Raw genomic sequence first — 25,163 nt, forward strand, 5'->3', positions numbered from 1 at the left:
TGTAAATATTCATGTTAAAGACCTACTGAGGTTTTAACCTTTTAAGTCCCTGCACAATGTCTTCTCTGTTTCATATTATCTTTCATTTTTATGAGCTTCCAAGGTCTAAATACTAAGCACTCCCTCTCTCAGATGGAAACTTCATTATCACCCTTTTCTTTCACTATTCCACAACCACCCAAAGCAGCTCTTGGAGAGGTCTTCAGTCACTAAATACCTTCTCATCCACAGGCAATTAGGCTGCACGTAGGATTTTCTGCCTGACCTAGACATAAACACAGTCCTTCAAATTCCAGTTTTCCAATACCAGCTCATGTCTGTTGCTTGCTTCCCCTTGCCTGCTCTAAGGCTACAGAATATCGCTAGAGAAAGTCACTGGATAACAGAGTACCTGGTCTGATCACTGTGGATAGCTTGGAGATTGATAAGAATTACCATTCTCTTGATTTGGCTGAGGGCAGTGGGATTGAAGAAAGACAAAATTAACTGGGCAGGCTTGTGGCCATCCAGTTCCACGTGGAGATACTATCCGAGTCTTAAACTGATGAAGAGGACTCTGACAGAATTAGAATTTGTCTTGCTCTGGCTGGATTTCAAATTCAGGAAACTTAGTTAGAATGGATATTTATTTTCTCTTGAGAGAATATACTCTGAAATATTTCAAGTGACATTTGATGGATGTGCTCCTGATTTATTTCGATAGGCACCATGAAAAAATCTTGTGATGTAGAACAATATGTCTGGGCCCTTTTATTGACGCTAGGAAATTCTAATGTGTTACATCTGTCGTGGTCAAGGCAATCTTGAAATCTGAGTTGATCTGATGTCCTGAAGTTTGCATTACCTTTACAGTTCCAAAATAAGAGATTTATATCTATATTCCAACATAACTTATTGGAATTTTTTATGAAGACTTTATCCCCTTAATTAGAGAATACTTTTTAAGCAAACAATTGATTGCATTGGGATTATCCTGTATTTATTTCTAACAGAATATAACTTCAGATTGACTATGTGATTCTACTGGCATCTCCCAAAGGTATCCTTATTAGGACCTGTGTCCCAGCATTCCAGCCTCATCACTACCACCTTTAAAGTGTCTACTCTTCTGATTTTCCCCTCTGTCTCTGCCATAATCCCTTCTTACACCATTATTTCCTTCCTTTACATCTTATATTACTCTAAAATGAGTTCCAGTTGCCTTCTTTGCTGCTGTCGATACTGGGATGCATTGAGGCTGCAATCACTATGCATCCTGTCCCCCCAAATTCCCTGAAGACCCCTGACCGATCTGATTCTTCACTGGCTTCTATAACTACAAATTTCTTGTTTCTGCTGAGATTGACAATGAATTTTCTACCCCTTGAAACAATGAATTACCTGAGCTTAGCATTATGAAGTGTTTAATATGAGTTAAATAAATAAATGAATAAAAAATAAGCCAGACTTGTTAGTCTTAACTATTTTCTGGTCCTCATCTGTCATTGCATTTGGTCTCATCTATCCCTAATTATTCTTCCTGTCTACTATGTCAGGCTTTTAGTGCCACAAACTACTCACGATAGGTCCTCATGTTCCACAAACACCAGCTGATAACATTATGCCCTTTTTTCAGTGTATTTTCTGAACATATTAATCTTCTTCCTTTTCCATTACTACCAGTTATTGGCCACAACTGGCAACTCTGTTAAAGTTGAAATATGGCTGCAATTTCCTTCAATCTGTCTGTCTCCTATCACTAGAGAAGTACACATAGATAGTTAGGGTCAGAGAGTATTAAAGGGATCACAGAGGACAAGAAAGATGAGTCCTAAAAGGAGCCCAGTGGATTTACATATTGTAGATCACTAGTGATCTGAGCAAAACTTGTTCCAGAGAAGGAATGACATTGGTGCCCAGGAGAAGGCTGGAGGTGGAAAAAGTTAATGTAGGGCATTAAGACCACTCTTTCAAAGAAACTTGGCTGTGAAAGGAAGAAGAGAAATAAGAGTATCATTAGAAGGGGAAACAAGGATGAAGAAAAGATTTTTCAATAAAACAAATCTGAGTATTGTTAATAGCAATGAAGAAAGAACCAAAAGAGAGAGACTGAATATACTGACATTTTTTTTCAAAGTACTGAAAATGCTGAAGATAAGAATATGGCTAAGAGAGCATGATCTTGAAGGATATAGAAAGAGAAGAGAAATAAAGTGCAAGTAGAGGAATTAACCTAAGTCAAAAAGGTAATTTCTTGTATTGAGGCAAGTGGGAAAGAATAAGAATGAGTGTGGTTATGGATAACTGTGTAGACAGAGGATAGGAATCCTCAATTTTCACTTTAAATAGAAATATAGATCCTAGGCTGAGGTAAGTCAATGGTAAGAGAGAAGACTTGAGAAGAGAGAGACATGGAATTATCAGTTACCTTAAACTATTTTTAATGAGGATATCCAAATATTCTGTGTGCAGTAAAATATATACTTTCAACTTGCTGGCAGCATTATACATTGGCAGTGTTTTTAGAAATCAACTTGGCCTCACAAATATTCACTCATTTGAATCTATTGACCTCATTTCTAAGAAAATAATTCAAAATATAGACAGAAGTACATGTATAAAAAATGTTCACTGAAACTTTGTTTATTATGGGGATAACACTGCAGCAACCTAACTGCCCAACAGAGAAGTGGCTAAATAAATTATGACTCCAACCAATAGAAATTTATGCAGACATTAAAATAATGTTTACCAAGAATTTTTAATTTCATGAAGAATTTATTCTATGAAAAATAAATTCAATGATTTTATTATGTTAACTAAATATACCATATACAAAATGTAGAAAGAAAATAAGTAAAAATGATAGTAATGTATATAAGTATTACTCTTACATTCTTATAAATACTTTTCAGTATTTTCCAAGTTGTCTACAGGGGTGTGTAGTACCTTTGTCATCAGAAAACACATACAATATTTTTTTTTAAATCTTCAGTAAAATATTAAGACTAGTGTTGGAGAGGAGAAAAAAAGAAATCATTGCTAAGTTCAAGTTAAAATGGGGGGAATGAAGAGAAAGTGGGGGAATGAAGTACAGATTCCTGGAACTCAGTTAATTGATAACACAGAACAGGTTTGGAGTCAGCACTGCAAAAGCAAAAATACAGTTTGCAGATGTGGGTCTCAGATATGTTGAACTTTTAAAAATGGAGTGATTTAACATAAAAGATATGCATTTCTTGTCCTCCTTGGAAAAATAAACAGAGGCTCAATGAACAGTGGGCCTCCATTTTTATACAGTAATAGTTCCCTGTGGTTGCCCTCCTTAGCTGAGTGCTCTGACTGCAGCTACCCATAATCCTCACCACCATACCCTTTTGTTTCCCTAACAACAAGATCAAATGTCAGTTGCTTTTTGTCATCACCCTGGCTTTTCTATATATATATTTTACAATAAATAGGTTTTTACAATAAATAAATATTTTTCTGTCATCATGTCTAGTAAAATGGGAATTAGTGGAACATTATGCTGGGAGATTGAGGAGGCACTTAAGTATTAAGACTTAGTCTTTATTTTCGGGGGGATTACCTACACGTAAGTAAAGTAGTATAAGGATATATAACACGAATTTGATGACAATGTAAAAAATAAGAGGTACATAGCAGGAAAGGAAGAGCTTTCTATAGGCTAGAGGAGTGAGGAAACTGAACTATATGGAACTGGGTGAGAATTTAAGTTGGGAGCAAAACAGCAAAGATGAGAAACTGGAAAAAGACTTTCTCAGAGACAGGGAAATCAGTCTTTGATCTCAGGGTACATTTTGGGGAAAAAGTTTAAAAGTTCATGGGTTAAAAAGTTCACGAAGAAGGAGTTAAGAAAATTAGCATCCTGAAGTTAAGAAAGAGAGGTTTGGATTTGATTCTCTGAGAAAGCTCTTATGTGCTCTCAAACACAAGAAGTTAATGTTTCAAGAAGTTTAATTTTGAAGGAAAGTGATTTGAAGGAAGAAATTAGACACAAAGATGACAATGAAGTGTTTGTAAGAATCCTCACTTATTCAGAGAGTCAATAAGTTCTTACAGAGCCCTTGTCATGATAGGCTCTTTCTTAGGCAGTGGAGATACACAATAGTCAAATTCCTTGACCTCAAAGGTCTATTTCAATGGACACAGATAACAAATATATATGGAAATAAGTATTGCAGTGCAACAGAATAGAGTGACTTATATGCACAAGATCTACTGGAATTAATGTCATGAGAAGAGACCTCTCTGTGAAGTGACATTGATCTGAGTCTTCAGTGATGAAAATGAGACTGCTACATGAAAACAAATCATTAGAGTATTTTAAGCAGAGGAAATACCAAGTACAAAGGCCCCAAGAGGAAATGAACATGGTGTATTTAAGAGACCAAAAAAGAAAAAAGTCAAGTTTGCAGAATTGTAGTGAGCAACAGGAAGAGTGAGAGGAGACAGGGTCAGAGAGAGAAGCAGGAATCAGCTCATGGAGGGACTAGCAAGCCACAGTCGGAACTTGGACAGTCTTCTCACTGATATGTGAAGCCATTGAGGAGTTTTAGGCAGGAGAGTGATATAATGGCATTCATGCTTTGGACAGATTACTTTGGTTATATGGAGAATGGACCACGAGAGGACAAGAAGGGACCCAGGAGACCCGTTAAAAGGCTGCTGTAATCATTTCAAAAGAGAAGTGGAAGTGTCTTAGATTAGGGTTTATCAGTGCAGATGGCTGTAGGTTGTCTGATTTGAACCTATTTTGGAAAGAATTCTGACAGGACTTATTAGTGGATTGGATATGGAATAGAAGGAGAAAGAAAAATGAAAATTTTGATTGGTCAGGGTCCTGAGCAACTGGGTCTGGCCATTTCTGAAATGGTGACCACTAGGGAAAACAGTGGTGAAACAGCCCATAGAAATTAAGCTTTCGGTTTAGAAAATCTTAAGCTTTACATGTCTGTTAGATTCCCAAAGAGAGGTATATGTGTGAGGAGGCACTTGGGCATGTAAGTCTGGAGCTCAGCAGATGCTAAGAGATACACATTTAAGAGTTATCCGGTGATATTTAAATTCATGGTTCTAGGAAAGATCACCAGAACAGAGAAAAGCCAAAAACGGAGCCTTGAAATAATTTCACATTTTGAATTTGGGAGAGTGGTAGATTAAAACTAAAATATATCTGATTAAATCATGGCCTTTTAACAATATTCTGGAAAATGAATCTCCTGATACTCTTGCCTAACTGCTCATATAAAGGTCAACAATATTTGCCAACAAGTCATTACTGGTCTAAAACACAAATGCTACCGTGTTCTCTTAAAACACATTGACTACTCACTTCTTAAAACCTGTTAACTTAAAAATAGCCCAGTCAACAGTGTGCTCCTTCAGTAAGCGGATGCCTTTTGATTCATTTCTCCTGTCCTAGGGAATCAGAACAGGACATGGTGACCTCCCTCTTTAGGCTGCCACAGAGCAAGCCAGTTTAGAAAAATTTTACTTTGTTGAAGAAAACATGTGGCTATTAGGAAAAAAAAGGTGTGTGTGTGTGTTTATGTCTGTGGACAAGAATCATTTAAAATAATTTTATTAGGACCATGTTTAAAAGATAAATATGACTGGCTTAAAAGTACTAGTACAATTCTAACTTTGATACTAGGAGAAGGAAGAGAAAGAGTAGAAGGAGGAGGAAAAGGAGAGGGTGCGGAGAAAGTGGTGGAGGTGGTGGCGGCTGTCATTTTTGTGTGAAAGGAGACTGGGCTGAATTTTCAGGACTATAAGAGCCAGCAGGAGAAAGCGATCTAGAAATTCTTATATTGAACCGACCAACATGACTCTCACAGCTGGAAGTTACCCCCAAAAGAGAACACTGGTATAGAACGGGGTTTTTATCATCAGACACCAATGCTCATCAGGGCTTCATCATGAGAAACTGAAGAACATAAAATGCCCAACTAGAACAATAGTGCTCAGGACCCACAGATTTATAAAGTACAACATTAATTCCTTGGGATTTTGTAGTGGTTAGCTAGGGAATGAAGATAGGCAGGCTATTCAGAGAGATGATAAATTTGGAAAGTGTTAAGGAAAAGTTAAACTGATTTTTTGTTATAGTACATAAAAGAATCTTTAATATGCTAGTATGTTTTGTGATTTTTCAAGAAAAGGGTCCATGTATGGAGCCCTTTAAAGGAGAGCTTTCAATTAACAGCAATTCAGGAAATGTAGCAAAAATAGTATTAAATGACGGGACAAGTCTGAAGAAATGATGCTCTAAGAGTTTGATGACACTGTGAGTAGATTCAATTGGATTGTCATGTGGTGCTATTTAAATGTGTGCATAGAATTATCATTGCTACCCAAGGACTTAAAAGAGCTCTCAAAGCATCAAGTACTGTAATGAATTACTGAACTAGTTATCAGATGACTGAATTTTAATTCCTATTTTATATTTTCTTAGTCTAGTCACTGGACCCCTGTGAGAGCTCACTGACTCATTCATTTATTCAATGAAGACTGAGTATCTCTCCTGTGCAAGATGTGGTTCTAGGTGCTGGGGATACACAATTGACAGGAAAGACTTAGTCCTAACCTCAGGGGACTTACATCTAGTGTGGAAGACAGTAATACATACATACATACATACACACACACACACATGCATGCATACATACATACAGATTAAGGGCACCATGAAGAAAAATAGCTAGATAAGTTTTCATATAGTGAAAGAGGAAAAGTAAGGCTCAGTTACTTGTACAAAATGAGGACGCTGGACTCCATCAGGAATTTCGACAGTTTTTAACTAATAACATGTACAAAATCCCAAACAAATTAGCTATTCAGCTTTCCTGAATAAAATTTATTTTTTTATTTTACAAGAAGGTAGGAGGTAGGCAGTCTAGGACTAGTAGAGTAGTTTCATGATGTCACTGGTGTCCTGGGTGCCTTCAATGTTTCTACTCACTGTTCCTAGGGTATGGTTTTTATGCTTATGGCTGTCATGCAAGATAGCTGTCTCACATTCACATACCAGGCATGGAGAAGAAAGTGCCAGTGAATACAGAATAGCGCCTGCACTCAGAAAGCCAGACTTCCCTAGAGGTCCCCAGCAGACACCCCCTGTAACTTTCAGGAGGCTGGGAAACATGCATATTTTTCAGATGATTGAGTGTCTCTGCTGAAAAATGTTCAGTTCACTTAAAACCTGGTTCACTTAAGAAAGAAGGACAAGAGCAGAAATTGAGTAAGCAATTAGTCTGCCATAATGCTTAGGGGTACACATGTATGTCTACTTCAGCATCCAAAGTATTACTGTAATAATAAGATTCATACTGGTATCCAGCATTAGGAAAAAAACAAAGATTCATACACAAGTATTTATAAGTGATATTTCTTAAAAACAAACAATCCATGAAAGCTCAGAGAAATCAACTAAACTGAGCCAGAAGCACAAAGTAGCACCCAACATAAGAGTAAGTGCTGAAACTACAATGAAAGGTTGACACAATTCACTATTAGATCTGGACTCACTGTCGCTTGACTGGGTTTGTATATATGGGCTCTAGGAGTATACACTGCTCACACTCACTCCAAGTAAGTAAAAATCAAACACCACGTGAAACAATGATAGTTATGTGCTCATCAATCAACATGTTTAAAAAATATTCAAATATATTCCCATAGATGACTAGAAAAGTATTGTTCTTGACTCCACAAGAGTATATTATGTTGGCAATTCAAATTAACTTGCTGATCACTAATGTATCATATTTGGCGTTAGCATATTTAGGTTCATATGTTGCTTTTATTTCCTTATTCTATTTTTAATTTGTTTCAGATGTATTTTTAAGAAAAAATCAAATAAAATAGTTGCAGAGCTCTGAAGAATCTCAAAGAAATGCTAAAACTTGAAAAATATTGGACTAAATAGCCTCAATTTCACCTTCACACTCATTCTTAATTTTTTTGCATTGCGCTAGAACCCTATCTTTGTTAAAGACTTAAGATTAAACAATAGATTGACAGTCTTAGTTGATGTTTTCAGTGTTCAACAAAGAACAGTGATTTATCAAACATTTGAAGACTTTGCAGTAGACATAAAACTGGTGGAAATATTAATGATATAATGAATTCAGAGATGAGTTAATCCTTCTCATCTATAACTCCTAAGAAACACAAAAAGCAGTGTTCATTCTTTAGCTATCTTCACACATTCAAATCTCACAGGCAGCTGGAGAGCACAAATCTCATCTACAAGGGATTATGTGTATTCTTAGTTAGATATGCAGCTTACTTAGACTGGGATATATTTTAATTATGTTTAGGGATGCATTCTGAAATACATTTTACAAAAAATGTTCTTATTTTGTCAATTAATGAATATTCAATTATAGCATCTAAGATTTAAACAATATCAGAACATGTCTAAATCTTCTACATTCATCCTTCAAAAGACAAAGATCATTGCCTATTGACATGATAATTTTATTTCTAGGGAATCACCTTTAAGAAATAATCCTTGACAAGAGAAAAAGCTTTATCCATGAAAATGTTCACTGGATAATTACACATAATATTTGAATTTGGAAGCATTATAATTATCAATCTAATACTATGCAGAGCAGAGTGAAAAAATAAACATTAAATAAGAAAGGATTATCAGGATGTGGATGATAATGGATATTTTTAAGGTAGTCAGGTTTTTAAATAAACTGTTTTTTAAAAACAGGTTTATATTTACAAAATTGAGAAGACAGTACAGAGAGTTCCCATATTGTATTGTGTCTGATGCTTTTCTCATGATAAGACAGAACTACAGGTTTGTGGGAGGAAAATCAGATGTAAACTGTCAACTTCATTACATCATACCAAGATCCCATACTATCAAAGTGATTTATATCTGGTGATATTGACCTTGATCATCTGGCTCAAATAGTGTTTATTTAAATTTTCTCCACTGTAAAGTCAACCAACCCTTTCTTAAAGTACTGTATTCTTTGGAAGGAAGTCACTAAGTGTAACCACACTTAAGGAATAAAGAATTATACTCCCCCTCCTTTAAGGTGGAGTTACTTCAGCAATTATTTACAGAACTTCTACATGAGACATTGTGTTTTTTCTCCCAATTACTAATTTAGTCAATTATTTCCTTGTATCAGTATCATCTCACAGACATTTGCTTTATACTCTGGATAATAATCAAATGTTACTTTATTCTGTTGCTCAAATTTTCATAGATTTAGCCATTTGGCTCTTTTGGTTGACTCCAGTGTCTCTTTGAAATAACCATATCTTATCTCCCTAACTTCTCTCTCTAATCTATCATATCATATCTAGCCTCTCAGAGAATTGTTTTCATTAAATTGTGCCTTTGCCTTTTCCTTAAATAAAGGCAATCTATAGGTTGGAATGTGGAGAAAACGGAACACTTGGGCACTGATGGTAGGAATGTAAATTGGTGCAGCCACTATGTAAAACAGTATGAAGGTTCCTCAATAAATTAAAAATAGAACTACCATATGATCCAGTTTCTACTTCTAGGTCTCTATCTAAAAAAAACAAAAACACTAATTTAAAAAGTTAAATGCTCCCCATTATACATTGCAGCATTATTTACAATACCAAAATATGGAAGCAACTTAAATGTCCATCATTGTGGGATAGATGGATAAAGAAGATGTGATATACAAGTGTCAAATCACTATGTTGTAAACATGAAACTAATAGAATATTGTGTGTCAGATACACGTCATTAAAAAAAAAAAATTGCCCAAGCCTTACAGAGACCCTATTGAAAAACAAAAACAAAAACAAAACAAAAACAAAAAACAACATTTTAGGCTATAAGTGAAAATTCTTAACCAAAAATTGAGTGCTCACCTTAACTGGAAGATACTCTAATGATTAAAACTTAGTTGTTATGAACAAATCATTTGTCATCAACATTAAACCTTTAAATGCAATGTTTGTATTTATAACTCACAGTGCCCCCAGGAAACAATAAATTCATAAATTAAGAAAGTCATCACCCCAATATGAAGTACTTCAAGCATAGGCAAAAATAAACATAGATTCTTACACTGGTCATCAAAGAAGCCAAGATGATGCTGTGCTCTGTGATTTTTGAGAAAATAAAATTACTTGCTACTACTATGAAATGGCACTCAAAAAAACATAGTAAATCTTTCACAAATTCTTGTAGATAGTGTTATAATTTACTTATCAGTGGTCAAAAACAAAGGTTTTAACATTCAGGCTACTTGCCAAAATTACCATGTTTATGAATGAATTACAAAAATCAAAACTTGTAGCTATGCATTTATCAAACAATCTATCTTTTTTAAACTCTCCACTAAATTAAAATAGGCAGATGGTATCCTGGGCATAACTGTAAATAAATCCATCCTTGTAACTCTCTAATTTGATCATGGACAATTATATCAAATCATTTTATAGAATTAAAAAAGTCTTCCTACATTGGTCAATTCTCCAAATAACACACTTGTCTGTAATTCTAATAATTAAGATACGTATGCTGTTCCAAATCTTACTTATCTTTCAAAATATACCATGGAAGTCCTCCTGAGCCTACATCATCATCTGGGAAAAAAAAAAAGATATTTGAGGGGGAGGGTATAACTCAAGTGGTAGAGCACATGCTTAGCATGCATGAGGTCCTGGGTTCAATCCTTGGTATTGCCATTAAACAAATGAATAAACCTAATTCTCTCCCTCCCCTCCCCAAATAACAATAAAATAAATAAATTTTTTAAAAAAGGTATTTGAAAGAGGAAGGAGCTTGTGTATTGTTAGATGCTGTGAGATAATTCCCAAGTCCTAAATCTTATCATAATAGCTACCAACTGAAAGTAACTTCAATTCAATTTAATTCAACAAATATTAATTGAGCACTCACTTCTGTGTGAGGACCCTGTTTGGATTTTTGCCCTCCATGGGAGAGCGCTGGGCGTGTTCAAGTGATGGCAGGAAGGTTGAGAGGTGAAACAGAATGAAACAAGTGTATAGTAAGAGAGGGCTGCAGGAGGAGGGGGTAGATCATTCCGAATCTTGTAGATTATGGTAAGGACTCTGGCTTCCACTCTGACTGAAATGAAGAGCCATGGTAAGGTTTTGAGCAAAAGAGTAACATAACCGGACTCATGTCTTAAAAGCTTTACTCTGACTACATTTTGAGAATAGGAAATAAATGAACAAGAAGAGAAGCAAGGAGATTTTACTGGCAGCCACTGTAGTAACGCAGATAAGAAATAATGGTGGACGGAGCGAGGGTGGGAGAAGGGGAAGTGAAGATAGAGTCCAAGGAGAATTTCTGATTGAGCAGATGTGGAATGTGAATGAAAGGGGATCCAGTAATGATCCCATGTTTTTCAGCCTGGTCAGTTGGAAAAATGAAGTTGTCATCAGTTGAGATAAGGAAGGTTTTGGGGAGGGGCAGATCAGTGGTTCGGTTTGTAATATACGAAGCTTAAGATTGACGAAAGAGATTCCATGTCAAACTGGAAAGGGACAAAACTCCAATATCCATACATTTTTTCCCAAATAAATTTCTAATGTACACAAAAGGGGAAAACATAACTGAATGGGAACAAGTCCATTCTCTCCATATACCCTAAACAATTTTTTTAAATGAATGAAAACAACAAACGACTATATACAAAGTAGAAAAACAACAAGGCCTTACTGTGTAGCACAGAGAACTATATTCATAGCTTGTAATAATCTATAATGAAAAAGTATTTAGTATATGAAAAAGAATATAAATGTATGTATAACTGAATTACCATGCTGTACACCAGAAACAAACACAACAGTGTAAATCAACCATACTTCAATAAAAAAAATGAATAAAAACAAAAACAAAACAAAGATTACTGACTTTGAAACTCTTCAGAAAAAAATGCTTCTATTCACGTAAAATCTTGTATGCTTTTGAAATTTTGAGGACAAATTAACTTTATCACTATAAAGAGATACAGCTTATTTAGAAAAAAGTAAAAGGAAAAAAAGTGTTCAGATACACTGGTATGAATGCTCACAAATTAGATTCTGTACTATAAAAATTTTCTTGGAATCCAAAAAATTAATAGTTGCTATATCTGAGTGTCCAAAAGATACATAAATGCCTATAAAACATTGAAAAAAGGAAATTTTAATAGCATAAGTTGAAGAAAATGAAATTGTCAATGAAATTTTCAACTTTTGTCAATTTTTGAAATACAAAAATAGCAAGTGAATATGGATCAATCTAATATATCATGAAATCGAAAAGAAGCAATCACACATTAGAGAAAGGGCATACTTTGCTCATTATTTTCTGAACAATAAATATTGACTTTCCATTGCTAATACAATGGTACTAAACAGTAACTCTATAATTCTTTCGGCCAGTGTTTCTTAAATAGCCACTGCCTGCAACATCCTCAACAGATGCTGCTGGATAAACAAGATGAAGAAGCACAGTGCTTGAAAAGCTTATAACATAAGGAAGATGAACAGGATAACTACCAAGGTAACTGCACCAGAAGTAAGAATAAGATAAGTGGGATTCCATAAAGGGAATTTCCAAATTTGAATGGGTAGTTCACAATGTTTTCATATAAGAAGTGACATTGAACTGAATGGGGGGGGAGGGGATGTAATACTGCCAATGAGACATTAAGAAATCTGAGGGACAGTAACCCTGAGCTTTAAAATTCTGTTTAAGGATCTTTTAGGAGAGAAGAAAGAGACATGAAAGAAGAGCTTCCACTATGTGCTTTGGCCTAAAGTGGTCAGTAAAAGACCTAGGAGTGAATAATGTATCAGGGTTGAGAGATGCTTACTTAGCTGTGCTAAAGAATTCCAAATGTTTTATTTATTTGTTTCATCTTAGTCATTTATTACTCTGTGTTTCTGGAATCACTGTGGGACCCAGAAGGCAAGAGTCAACAATTCCACTCCACAGCTTTTAGAAAAATACCAGTACAGGAGAATAATCGCATATTATAAACAACAAAGCTAAACAAGTTAGTAAGTATCTCATTTAAAACTTGGAGGAGTAAAATCCTAAAGCAGGTTTCTTTGAGCAAGGAATGGTTTATTACCCATTACTACTAATTTAAGATATGTAAACTATTGACTTCCTCTTTATTTAATATGCTGTCTTTACTGTATTACTTTAAAGGACCATAAATTATATTAATAAATATGTTCATAATTCATATGTAACCTCAATTATCCAACTGTTTTTTTTAATGTCTTATCAAATTCTCTAAACACAAAATGGAAGTTTTTTAGAATTCTAATCCTCATGACTGAGACATGGATACTCTTGAAAACAATGTACAAAATGTAGAACCCAGCAGATAACTGTATTTCTTCTTTTTGTAAGCCTTAAACTATATAAGTCACATGTCATACATATACATATTTTCTTATCAAGATTCTTAATAATATAGAAGAAAGCCTATCTTTTAGGTTATTTTTATTTGGTTATTGAGAAAAATATAAAAGACCTTCAAAAGGGGAGAAGGATTAATAAAATTACTTTAGGTTTTCTTTCTACAAAACTTTCTCCTGAGTGAGGTTGTATTCCTAGAATGGAAACGCAGCAACCAACGCAGGCTTGCATATTGCCAGCACTAAACAAACATTGGTTAAACTGAGTAAGGTTGGTGAAATCTGCAACAAGCTTGGTCAGGACCAGCTTTAGGCAGGGAGTCAGTCAGGGGAAGTCTGGAGCAGAAGCTCCTGGCCAGCCCCTGAGGGTATAAGCAAAGAGAACCAATAGGTGACTGAGAAACAAATAAAGGGATTGTCAAGAGAATGGGATGTCCATGAACAGGAAGTGGACAGAAGGATGCTCTGCACTGATAGAAACTGAGAGGAATGGCAACAAATCCCTGCCTCACACTTGTGGACAGAGGTGGTACCTTGTGGCTGGTGAGGCCACTGCTGAAATTTTACACAGAGTTAATAAACTGTTCATTAAGATTCAATTATTTTAACCAGCTTGAGAAACATATTGAATCCTGTAATATTTTCAGTCTAACCTTGCTTTTCAGAAAAAGAAATCCAAGTTTACAAAGGTGACCTGGATTATTTATATATATGTAAATATAAATATTATATAGTTTATCTTCAGCTTCATAGAAAGAAATGTCTTTTAAAAAGAAGACTGGGAGCACACTGGCCGTGTGGGCCTGAGGTCTGGGTAGAACTAGCCATAGGGGAGGAAAGCAGGAGGGAGTCGGGAGGGGAGGAGGAGAGAGGCTGAGAGAGCACAATAGTTTGAATTAGAATTCTCTTTCAAGTCAGGTTTGGAGCTACCAATTCAAAGAAAGAAGAATTAGTCAGCTGGATTTTTTCCCCTTGGGACTCAGCACATAGATAAAACAGGTATTACCTTGGTTTTTCATCAAACCAGGAAGAAGCTACTGGCTCTGTGCCAATGGAGAAGTGTCAGCTCCCACACACACCAGGGGCTCGCCACAGCAGGGAGCATCGTTCTTCACCAAAAACATGTCCAGCCACTGAGTACAGTGAAAAAAATGGAAACTATAGGAAGCTACAGATTTTTAATTCAGAGTAATGTAAATCACCACTCTTTGATAAACAGGGATAAAAGAATTCAAAGGTAAGTGAAGATTCTGATTAGAATTTCTGAAGCCAGGGTCCCTGTCTAACTCTCATAGGATGAGAGTAATGACAGACAGAATGACAGAGGCCGGGTCCCCAGGACTCTGGAGTCTTCAGAGGTAGCCTAGTGATATACAGAGTCCGTCTCACCTAGATTCAAATGCCAACAGCACCCATTTCTAATTGTGTGATTTTGAATAAGTGATTTAATGTCTCTCTAAAATGAGAATAAAATTCCATACTTCACACAATTACTGTGGGGAGAAATTGAAGTGATACATTGGAACATTTTTAGCTTATTTATATGCATATAGTAAGACTCAATTAATGACTATTTTTCCATTCTTGCAATGAAGCATCCTACCAGGAAATACATAATGTAAGGCTGCCACTTGAGCACATTCTAAGTATTTTTCTATCTAAGGAGCCGCCAACAAGGTAAGGCAAGGTGGGTAGATGCAACTCATTTTAGCTAACAAGACACCAATACCTTTGGCAGCTATTGGAACAAAGGCTACAATTGACTTCTTCTGACCATGACAGTGAATGTGAGATGATTTAACAGGGAATTTGTCCCTTGAGCTACAGAAATGGGAGTAGGGAAGACGATGGGAATGTTTGTTACATCAAAGGTACCAGGGCATTATATGATCTTGCCATTGGTGGGTCTGTTTCTAGCTGGAGTTTCAATCAGGAAGTTACTGTTTCAGCCAAAAGGAGTGACTATTTCAGCCAATAGAGTGATATTTAACGGTTCCCATTCCCACATCCAGAAAACAACAGAATTCCAAACACAGAGTCTGAAACACATCAAGCAGGGACGTCCTAGCACCTAGCAGATGAGCCCAAAGAGGGAAGACTCATGTGTTACAGATATTTGACAGAGCAAATCAGTGGGAACTGGAGTGCCCAAGCAGTGCAATTTACAATGATTTATTACTAAAATTCAAGCTTTAAGCAGTTCACACTAGGACTGAAGGGTGTTGTGTAAAGAGAATGGGATTTGGACATTCCTGAGTTTTAACCTCAGCTGACACTCAGCAATCTAAGATGAGGACATGGTTTAACTTCTCTGAGCTTTGATTTCCTCTACTGCCAGGTGGTAAAATACCCACCTTCAAGAGCTGTTGTGTGGAGTTCATGAGCTTGTTTTTTTTGGAAGGTGCTAAGCACAATGCCTGACAGAGAGGAGGGGCTGAATGCATTGTGGTCATGTTGGGAGCAGGACAGCAGCAGCAGTGATAAATGCCAACAGGTGGAGAGGGAGTCCTCAGGGTTGTCTGGAAATAAAACCTCTGGAGGGCTCCGTCCAAGTCAAAACCACTCAGGGGGTGCCAAGGCTCCAGGTGGGGAAATCCCATTCAGACAATATAACAAAATGGCAGGACTGAGGCCAAAACTGTGGCCTGGTCAAAGCCAGGGACCAGTTAGAAGGAATGGAATGGAAGCAAGTCCAGAATGAAGTAAAAGGATCCTGGGAAATGACTGAGAATATGAGAGCAAGTCTGCCTGGATCCCAGGTCTGACACTAGCGATCACATGACCTTGACAGGTCCCTTTGTCTCCCTGCCCCTCAGTTTCCTGAAAAAAGGACAGGATTATGTAGTTGATTTGGACCATCCCTTCCTGCCTTAAGCTCTGTGCTATCCTCTGTTATTAACCATTGTAAGAGCAATGATGGTCTTGACTGGCCTCATGGACACCCAGCTCAGCTGTGAACAGGACCCAAAGTGTTTCCTCCAGACCTCTGCATCAAGACAACTTAGAAAACTGGAAACAATAGAGAGAAAATTCAATAAATCTATCCTCAGACTTTCCCTAGGATTTTTTGCACAGAATTATGAAAAAAAAAAAGATAAATACCAATACCCTGAAATATTTTACACAATTATTCCAAATATTATAATGTTTTATGGAAGTCTGAGGCTTTCAAAGTCAAAACAAAACCTGTTTTGAAAGAAAAAATGTACTCTTCAGGTTTATGTACTTCTTAAAAGTAAAACGGAGCCTGGGAATTCTTCCTCTGAGATTTCTGCCACAGCCAAAAACAAATATAACTTCTTTGGCAAATAACAGTTCTGTATTATGACTAAAAAAAAAATCTGTCGTAAAAATCTAATCTTGAGAAAACATATTCTGTCTGCATAAAATAGCAATAATGGAACCAATATCTATCATTTCTGTCATTTGTGCATTTAACTGCTTTACCAACATTTCTACAAGAGGACCTGTGATAGACCTGAAATGGCATTTGGCTCCCTCCTTTTGGGTTAAGAAAATTAAAGTAACTCTTGAATTTGATGCAACAAAGACAGTTATCTTTTAAGAATTGTATTTTGCTTGAGACTCTACCCAAAAACCTGAGAAATGTGTTCTAGTTGTCAGCCCTCGCAGGGCTATGACTGATGTCAAGGGGAACTATTGCAAAGCAAACAGCAATGATGTTTGATGTCAGAAGTGAAAAGAAACCAATTTTCCATTTTTGAGGCTCCCAAGGTTACAGCCTGAGACCCACATCCACCACCAGCTGCTTTGCCCTTTTCCAAGGTCATCTATGTAAGATAATAAATTTGTGATATTTTAAATTTAAAAAAAGTCAATTGCTGGCTCTTGATTACATATTTTCCTGCAAGATTGCTCTTCTTAGATATGTTGTAGCTCTTCCCAGATTAACTGGATATTAAAAAAGATGATCAGAAGTGTCTATATTTCTTTAAAGCAACATAATCACCAGTGGAGAATGGTATTATTCCAAAGGCTGTCCAACTATTTAATCCTTAATAACCTCCGTAGAGAGCATGCCAACTCATAAATCACAACCTCAGGAATATTATTATACTCACCTCCCCACCAAAACTGTTTTTTTGGTATATGGACTTGACAAAGTTTTGGGAAGAGAGTGGGTCATCACCAGCAAATCCACTTAAAATAAATGTAAATTATGTTTCAATTAGCTCTGCTATCCTACCAAATGGTAGAAAAGTGCTGAAGTGTGAAAAAAAGTGTTGAAATGTCTTTTTTCAAAGGGCCATACAAGTCATCAAGACTTAACCAATATGAATAATTCTGACTTTGCATCATGAGACATTTATGTCTGATAGATTATAAAATTAGTTATACACAGACACACAAACACAAATAGAAATAATGATGCTGAGTCACATGAAGTATCATGACTAAAGATTACAATATGAAAACCTCAGTATGTACAAAATTATTATAAGTACTATAAAATAATTTTTAGACTTGCAAATTTCAAGGATAATACCATTAGTTTATATAAAACTGTGCAATAAAATATCTAACAGCCATGGAATATTTGAAAATTTTGAAGTAGCTCACAAATCAAAAACATATTCAATTATGTTTTAATATTTTCATACTTTTACTATATGAGCAATAGCTAACATTTGCTGATCAGACAATAAGAATTTAGGGACCATATCCAACATCTTAAGTGGATAATTCCAATTAATCTTCACAGAACCCTCAGAGCTTAGTATGATTTACATCCTTTTTACTGACGTTGACTCCCCACAACCACGCATACTCTGGGCATCTTCAAACCAAAAATGTATTATCTCTGCCTCCTATGATGTTTGTTTCTGGCCTTTCTTTTCCTTCATACTGTGACCTGTGGTGACTTTTCTATCAAGACTCAAAGAAGTTGCTGATAAGATAACAGAAATATAGTTAGAGTCAAAGGGATCACAGAGTAGAGGCTGGATGGATGATTTTCAATAATATTTGCATTTTAGCATGATCCTTTATGGTTTTATGTAATGAATAATCCATTCTAATTACTATTACTGTTGTTGTTGTTATTATTCTAATGTAGGAATAATCCACTTGTTGGAAGCCACTGAAAGATTTTTGAGAACATAAGCCCTCTTAATACTCCCAAAATGGATACATGTATTGATCAGGACTCTGACTGCAAGTGACAAAATCAAACTTTCAAACACAATTTCCACAAGAAGAGAAAACTGACTAAAGATCTTCCCAGTCAGGTGGTTAAAAGCTCTGAGTGGCGGTTTAAGTCAGACGCCCAGCACTGGATAATTAAACTGAGACTGGGAAGGGGATCGAGGTTGACGACTGTTCATTCTCTGAAGGATGCTCATTCCATTCCTCTCCTTCATGTTAATCTGGCTTAAAGTGGCTGAAAGTGATATATGGCTGAGCAAAGCTTCTTTAAAATGTACATGGATTTGATGGCAAATGTCTTCACATCAAAAGCTATGGCCCCATTACATAATAAAGCTTTTTAACTTTAAGATATTTAAAATGACCACTTTGACAATGGGATAGGGATAAGGTACCTTTCACAGACTTAGATGCAATTTTCAACCCCTGCATTCCTTAACCAAGGAAAGGTGGCTAAGCAGCTATCCCTCCAACCAGCATGGCAACTTGGAGGCTCAGAAAAACTCAGACACTCATAAGTTCCATTTGTCCTTCTTCACAGAGCAAAACAAACAGAACCAACTAGATTTAAATTTACAAACACACACACACACTCTGTCTCTGTCTCTCTGTCTCTCTCTCTCTCCCCCTCCCTCTCCGTTTCTCTCTCTCTCTCTCTCTCAACTTTTCCAACCGGCTTAGAGAAGTCAAAGCAGCCCTTAATGAATGGGCTTATTTCTTGCTATATATAGTCCAAACACCGCAGCAACTTGACTCAAGCTATGATGCATTTGACAAGGCCAACATCACTTGGGGCGATACAGGGGAAGGATTGCTTCTTTCCTATTCCACTTCCAATTCAGCCCCAAGTTCCTTTTCTCTCTTGATATATTTCTTTATCGCCATCCAAATTTAGACTGACTCACAGGCTCCTTCTTTTATCCATGAACATTAAGCCAAGCCAGTGTTATCCTAAAACCCACTTGGGTATTGTCTAAGGAGAGTGAGAAGCAAAAGTTTTGGAGGGGACAGTGAGCAATCACCCACGTCTTATTTTATTATCTACTGCAATGTCTTAAGCTAAACAAATCTCTCTCAAGCCCTTCTTTTGTGATAATTTCCGTAAAGAAAGGAGGATAACACAGTTTGCTTTTAAAGAGAAGATAATGGTTAATTCCTGTTAGAAATCTCATTCCAAGAGAAGACTGGGTTACCTGATCAGGATTTGGTCCCAGGAGAGCCCCCAGCTGATCTCAAAGAAGCTTCTTGAAGCTAAAGTCCTTTGAAGCTGTCACCAAAGCACTGCACACCATCCTCTCTGTAAACCAAACGTGGGGTTCAAACATTACTAGGCTATTTCTTCAGCTCTTCAAAAAAACAATTGCTAAGCTGCTAGAACACAAATTAACTTCTTTGAAATTTAAGTAATTGGTCAATAAAGTTTACTCTGGATAAACACTGATCTGCCATCCAGTTTCTTCGATTTTTTATAATACAGTTTTTCAGCCAGCTTTCTAGTTCTCAGATCTGAGTAAAATTATTCTTCATCTAGAGTTCTCACTATGCCGTTTGCAAACCCTTTCTGTTCTTGGCTTTGGTCCTGGTCCTCTCTTTGGGTGGTTATACCAAAAACTAAAAAAAGATAAGTAAAAAAAAATGTATACAAGGGAGAGCATTGAAAAATCTCTCAGAGGGGCTGAATTTTAATTCCAGCCTCACCTCTTCTTAACCATTTAATCTTGAAGGATTACCATCTCATATCTGTAAAGTGGGCACAGTACTTGCCCATTTTACTTCAGTAGAGTAACTACATGCTTTAAACAAAAATACCAGTCATCCTTGATAAAACGTGTTGCTTCAAAACAGAGAAAAATTACACATGTGCAAACACACCTGCAGCATAATAATATATTCAAATTTTTATCATACCTTATATGTTATAGTACATGGCCTTTATATAATATTTTTGTTTAAAAAAGAATCAGGATATAAATTCAAAAAAAGTCACAGAGAGACTTGAGAGAGCTACAAGCACAAGCACCAAGTTCATTATTTACTGGCAGAGACTGTAAATACACATTAACATAAATGCTATTTACACACACACATTTGATAAAAATTAATTCTATTTAAAATCATGGAGGAATTTTTTTTTGCTAAAATATTTTTCTTTTACTTTTTATTATGCTTCTTTTACAAGACAATCAAAATGTACAAGCATATGTGAAAAAAAATTTTAATGGCACAAATGAGCTTATTTACAAAGCAGAAACAGATTCACAGACATAGAGAACAAACTCCTCCTCTATCTCCTTCTCTCCTTTTCCCTCCCCTCCTCTTCCTTCTTCCTCTCTCTCTCTCCCTGCAAACATGTTAGCCTCTCTCTATCACCTGTCCTAGTCCCTGAGGAAGTCAAGTCCTTTCTCTTTAATTTCTATGAATATTGACTTAGGTTTCAAGCTGGATGAACCCTAGGCAATCCTATGAAATTCAGAGCAGAAACCTCCCTGAACGAGATGCTGTCTTTTCTGAGCCTGTGATCCTAAGAGCTTCTTCTCACCCTCAGTGAGGGAACATGGCACCAAAGGGACAGATGGGGCAGGAGACATCGGGGTGGGGGTGGGGGTGAGGTAGAAGAGAGCAGGTGTCAGTTCTAGCTCTGCTATAAACAACCTGCAGAACATGAAACATTTTTGCATGATTCATCTAATCAAAATCAGTAATTATCTTAAAGCCACTTATTTAACCTGGACTTTTAGGCATTGTTACTATATGATCCGAGAGAGAACTTATCTTGACATTTTCCTAAATTATCCACAGAAATCACTTCCAGAATCTCTGGGATCCAGTAAGTTATCCACAAGGCTAACTCAACCACTGATTTAAATTATTGCACAGAAGGATTTAGCAGTCTGATATCTATACTCTAGTGCGTGAGCAGTCCTTCAGTAGCCACAGAGGTAAGACACATCCCGCTCTGAAGTTGTTGGATCTTCAACCAAGACAACATTCAAACCTGAAATAAATCGCTTCAATGATTCCTGAAGAATATATATGCCATAGTTGGACTTACAGAAATACCGTTTACTCTTTTGCTCAAAGCACCAAGAATTCCATTTATCTCTCTCTCTCCATCCATCCATCCATCCATTCCACTAGACATCAAATGGTGGAGTGGGTAACAGTGCTTATCTCTTCCTAATCACAGGAAGCCTCCTTTATCTTACCTCTGAATTTGTTTGTTGTTTTGTTTTTACCATTAGTATATTGTTTTTGTAGTTACACACACACAAAACTGAAGATATAGTAAAACATGCTTCTAGGATGAGACAGATGAATGAGTAATTGTAATAGCCTAAACCCACTTTGTTTCCCATATTTTATTTAAAAAACAACAACAAAAAAAAACATAAGCTTGGCCAGACTTGCCATTTAGAACAAAAAACTATTTGAAGCAGAAAGCCCTGACATTGACAGCAGTCTCTGCTCTTGCCATTTGACTTTACTCTGTGAGCACTATGAGACATGAGGCTTTTTATAGAAGAAATCAATCCACATCTATAGCATCTTTGTAATATCTTAACATTCTGGTCATATAATGTCGTAAATAACATGGGGCAGCTGAATTGCCAGGCCTGTTCACCATTCCTACAAAGATAAACATACTCTTGAGTCAAAGCTTCAAGCCTTCATTTTAAAACATAGTATTGCAATTGAAAAGTTCAATTTTGAGAAGGGCTCAGTTAAGAAGGTGCCTCATTGAAACTCAATGGAAGTTTCAGTACTTGAACCTAAAGGCTTTAACTTTCTATTGAATTACGAAAACAGACTCCAATGTATTAATGAGTGAGTTTAGCATCACATTATGCCAAGATGTCCATGCATATTGAACTTGAAAATGCACACATAAGCAGAAGCTGGAAACACTCATGAATAATTCAGATCATATGAAGCACGTCAGGCTACAGAAAGAAAGATATTTTATCTTGAACAGGAAAGATTATTTAGCATAAAAGGTCATTATGTGGGCCTAGAGTTAAATGGCTTCACCCACTCCATACACCCACTGCATGAACACTCCCAGTGCCACCAGCTGTAGAAACCAGTAGCAGAGACTTTTTTTCCCTTTCCAGATGTTTTGGGGGGGGGGATACATAACCACAAGTTGAAGAGTTAAAACACAAGCATTCACCACCCTAATCGTCACTGTCCTAACCCTAATGCCTTCCATTGCTAACAGGCTTGACGTATCACCTGGTTTCAGTCACGATGCTATGTAAGCATGCAGAAGCCACAAGTTACCAGTACTTCCAATTTCTGGAAGTCAAAAGTTCAGACCCGAACTAAGGTCTAGAGAGTCTCATGGGCATCCGCTGCCCCCTCCCAATTTCACCCACATGCTCATTCAAAGTATATTTGTTAAACGCCGATTTGGTGCCAGGCACTGTGCTCTTAACTGGAATACAGCAATAAACAAAGACCTGCCCTCCCGGAGCTCATAGCTTTATCAGGAACACATCAAAGACATAAAAACAGAATATTAAACCTGATATAAATGAGCAGAGGTTGCTAGGGAAGTGATCAGTCAGCAAAGACTTGGAGAGTCAGGGAATGCTCCTCAAGACTCAGACAGAAGCTGAATCAGAAGAAGAAGTCGGCCAGAGGGGATGGAGGGGTAACCTTCCTTGCTTGTACGAAAACTCCAACGCAAGAATAAACACGGCAAAACACGACACGAGCGTGGAAGTTCAATTAAGTATCACTGGAGCCTGGAGAATGCAGGGAGGGGAGGGGTTGGCAGGAATAGCGGGGCAAAAGTAAATAATACAAATGAATGCACAGAGCAAAACAGAAACAGACTCATGGATATAGAAAATAAACTAGCGGTTTCCCGTGGGGAGGGGCAAGTTAGGGGTATGGGGTTAAGAGCTACAAACTATATATAAAATAGATAAGCAGCCAGGATGTATCGTACAGCACAGAACTATAGCCTTTATCTTGTAATAACACAATGGAGTATAATCTGTAAAAATACTGAATCGCTATGCTATATACTTGAAACTAATACAATATTGTAAATCAACTATACTTCAACACAAAAATTAAATTAAAAAAATAACATTATATTTTACAACTGCAAAAGAAAAGAAAAAGAAAGGAAATACATTCCAAGAGCCATATCATAAATAAAGGCCTTTGTAAAATAATTTGACAAGAAATTCAAGGGCAACATGCAGCAAATTTATTCAGGGGGACAAGTAACTCTGTAGGCTAAATGAGAATGAATTAGAATTAGAGGACACTATGACTGGCAGCTGGGAAAACAGTGAGGGGGAATAAGGATGGCTTGGGGAGCAGGGCTGGAGAGGAAGGAATAGATTACAGCACTGTGGTCATGAGTGATGTGCAGGCCTTGGTCTTAATCAAACATGAGGAATGAAAAGAAGGGATGGAGTCCTCCTTGAGCAGACGTATGGCCTGGTGACTCTAGTTCTCTCACACACTAGCTGTGTGACCTCAGCCAAACCTGTAAACCTCTTGGTTTACTCATTTGTAAAATGGTAATAAGCACAAGACCCTCCTTGGAGGTTATGCAAATTCAATGTGAGAGTGCACAGAAAGCGCTCAACTAGTACCTGGCACATATTAGATGCTTGTATTAGTTAGGACGTAGACTCACTTGCTGTAACAGAATCTACAAATCCCCATGGCTTAAATAAGACAGAGTGAATTAAAACAAAAAACAAAAACAAAAACAAAAAAACCCAGATGTAAGCAGTCCTAGGAAGGGAAGCTAGATAGCCAAGGACTCTCTAACCTGGTTGGTCTGCCATCATTGAGATGATGACCTCACCCAAAGGGCCCAGGCCAACTCCACTCCAGCTACTGGGGGAAAGAAGAAACAAAGGTGAAAAGGATGTGTGGCTAAAATTCAGGAGTTGTGTCGTTACAGACAAAGGAAGGCTACATATCAGGAGACAGGAGCTAGAAATATTCAGTGCATGTTAATATTACATAAAAATAGAAATTAACTGCTTGAAGGAGAGGAGAAAAGTAGGGGAAAAAAGCATTTCTGGTGGGTGAGTCTTGGTAAACCTAAGACATAAAATATTTCCAATGTTCTACTGAAGGAGAAAGATTTAGATGAAACTATATTGTATAGGGATAATGAGGAACCCAAAGGATTTGATCCTATGTAACAGGGACATTGCGAGAAACAGTATTTGGAACAAAACTACAGGAACCTCCAGATATTATTAATGAACTGCTTTCAAGGAGACTAGAAATATATTCTAACGTTAAAAGGAAAATGAGTCAGCCCACAAGGGAGTTTCTAAGGATTCCCTTTTTTATGGAGCAATGCAGAACATTGTGGAGGAAAATATTAATGATTTTCTTCTACTCAAGAGATGCTCTCTAAAGAAAACAAAGTCATGAATGTTCATGCCAGTGCATGAAACTTGCTTTTAGGTAGCTCAGGAGGTATGTGATATCTCACCTGGTAGTCACAGGGCCTTGAAGCAAGGGGCATTTGCCACCTCATGACTGCAAAGGTTTGCCACCCCCAGGTAGCCATCCTATGTGACTGCAGGGACTGCTGGTCTTAAAAATGAGGCCCT

General features: G+C 36.8%; 1 protein-coding gene across 1 annotated transcript in view; it reads right to left on the minus strand.

Annotated features, from left to right (window-relative positions):
- The window catches only part of UNC13C (unc-13 homolog C), a 638,789-nt gene that overhangs the window by 552,848 nt on the left and 60,778 nt on the right, over nt 1-25,163 (minus strand). Inside the window, exon 7 of the mRNA XM_032481154.1 lies at nt 19,758-19,861. The gene's annotated coding sequence lies outside the window, so the exon portion shown is untranslated. The remainder of the gene's footprint in view (nt 1-19,757; nt 19,862-25,163) is intronic.

The sequence above is a fragment of the Camelus ferus genome, chromosome 6 (genome assembly GCF_009834535.1).
Source record: "Camelus ferus isolate YT-003-E chromosome 6, BCGSAC_Cfer_1.0, whole genome shotgun sequence".
NCBI classification, from domain to species: Eukaryota; Metazoa; Chordata; class Mammalia; order Artiodactyla; family Camelidae; genus Camelus; species Camelus ferus.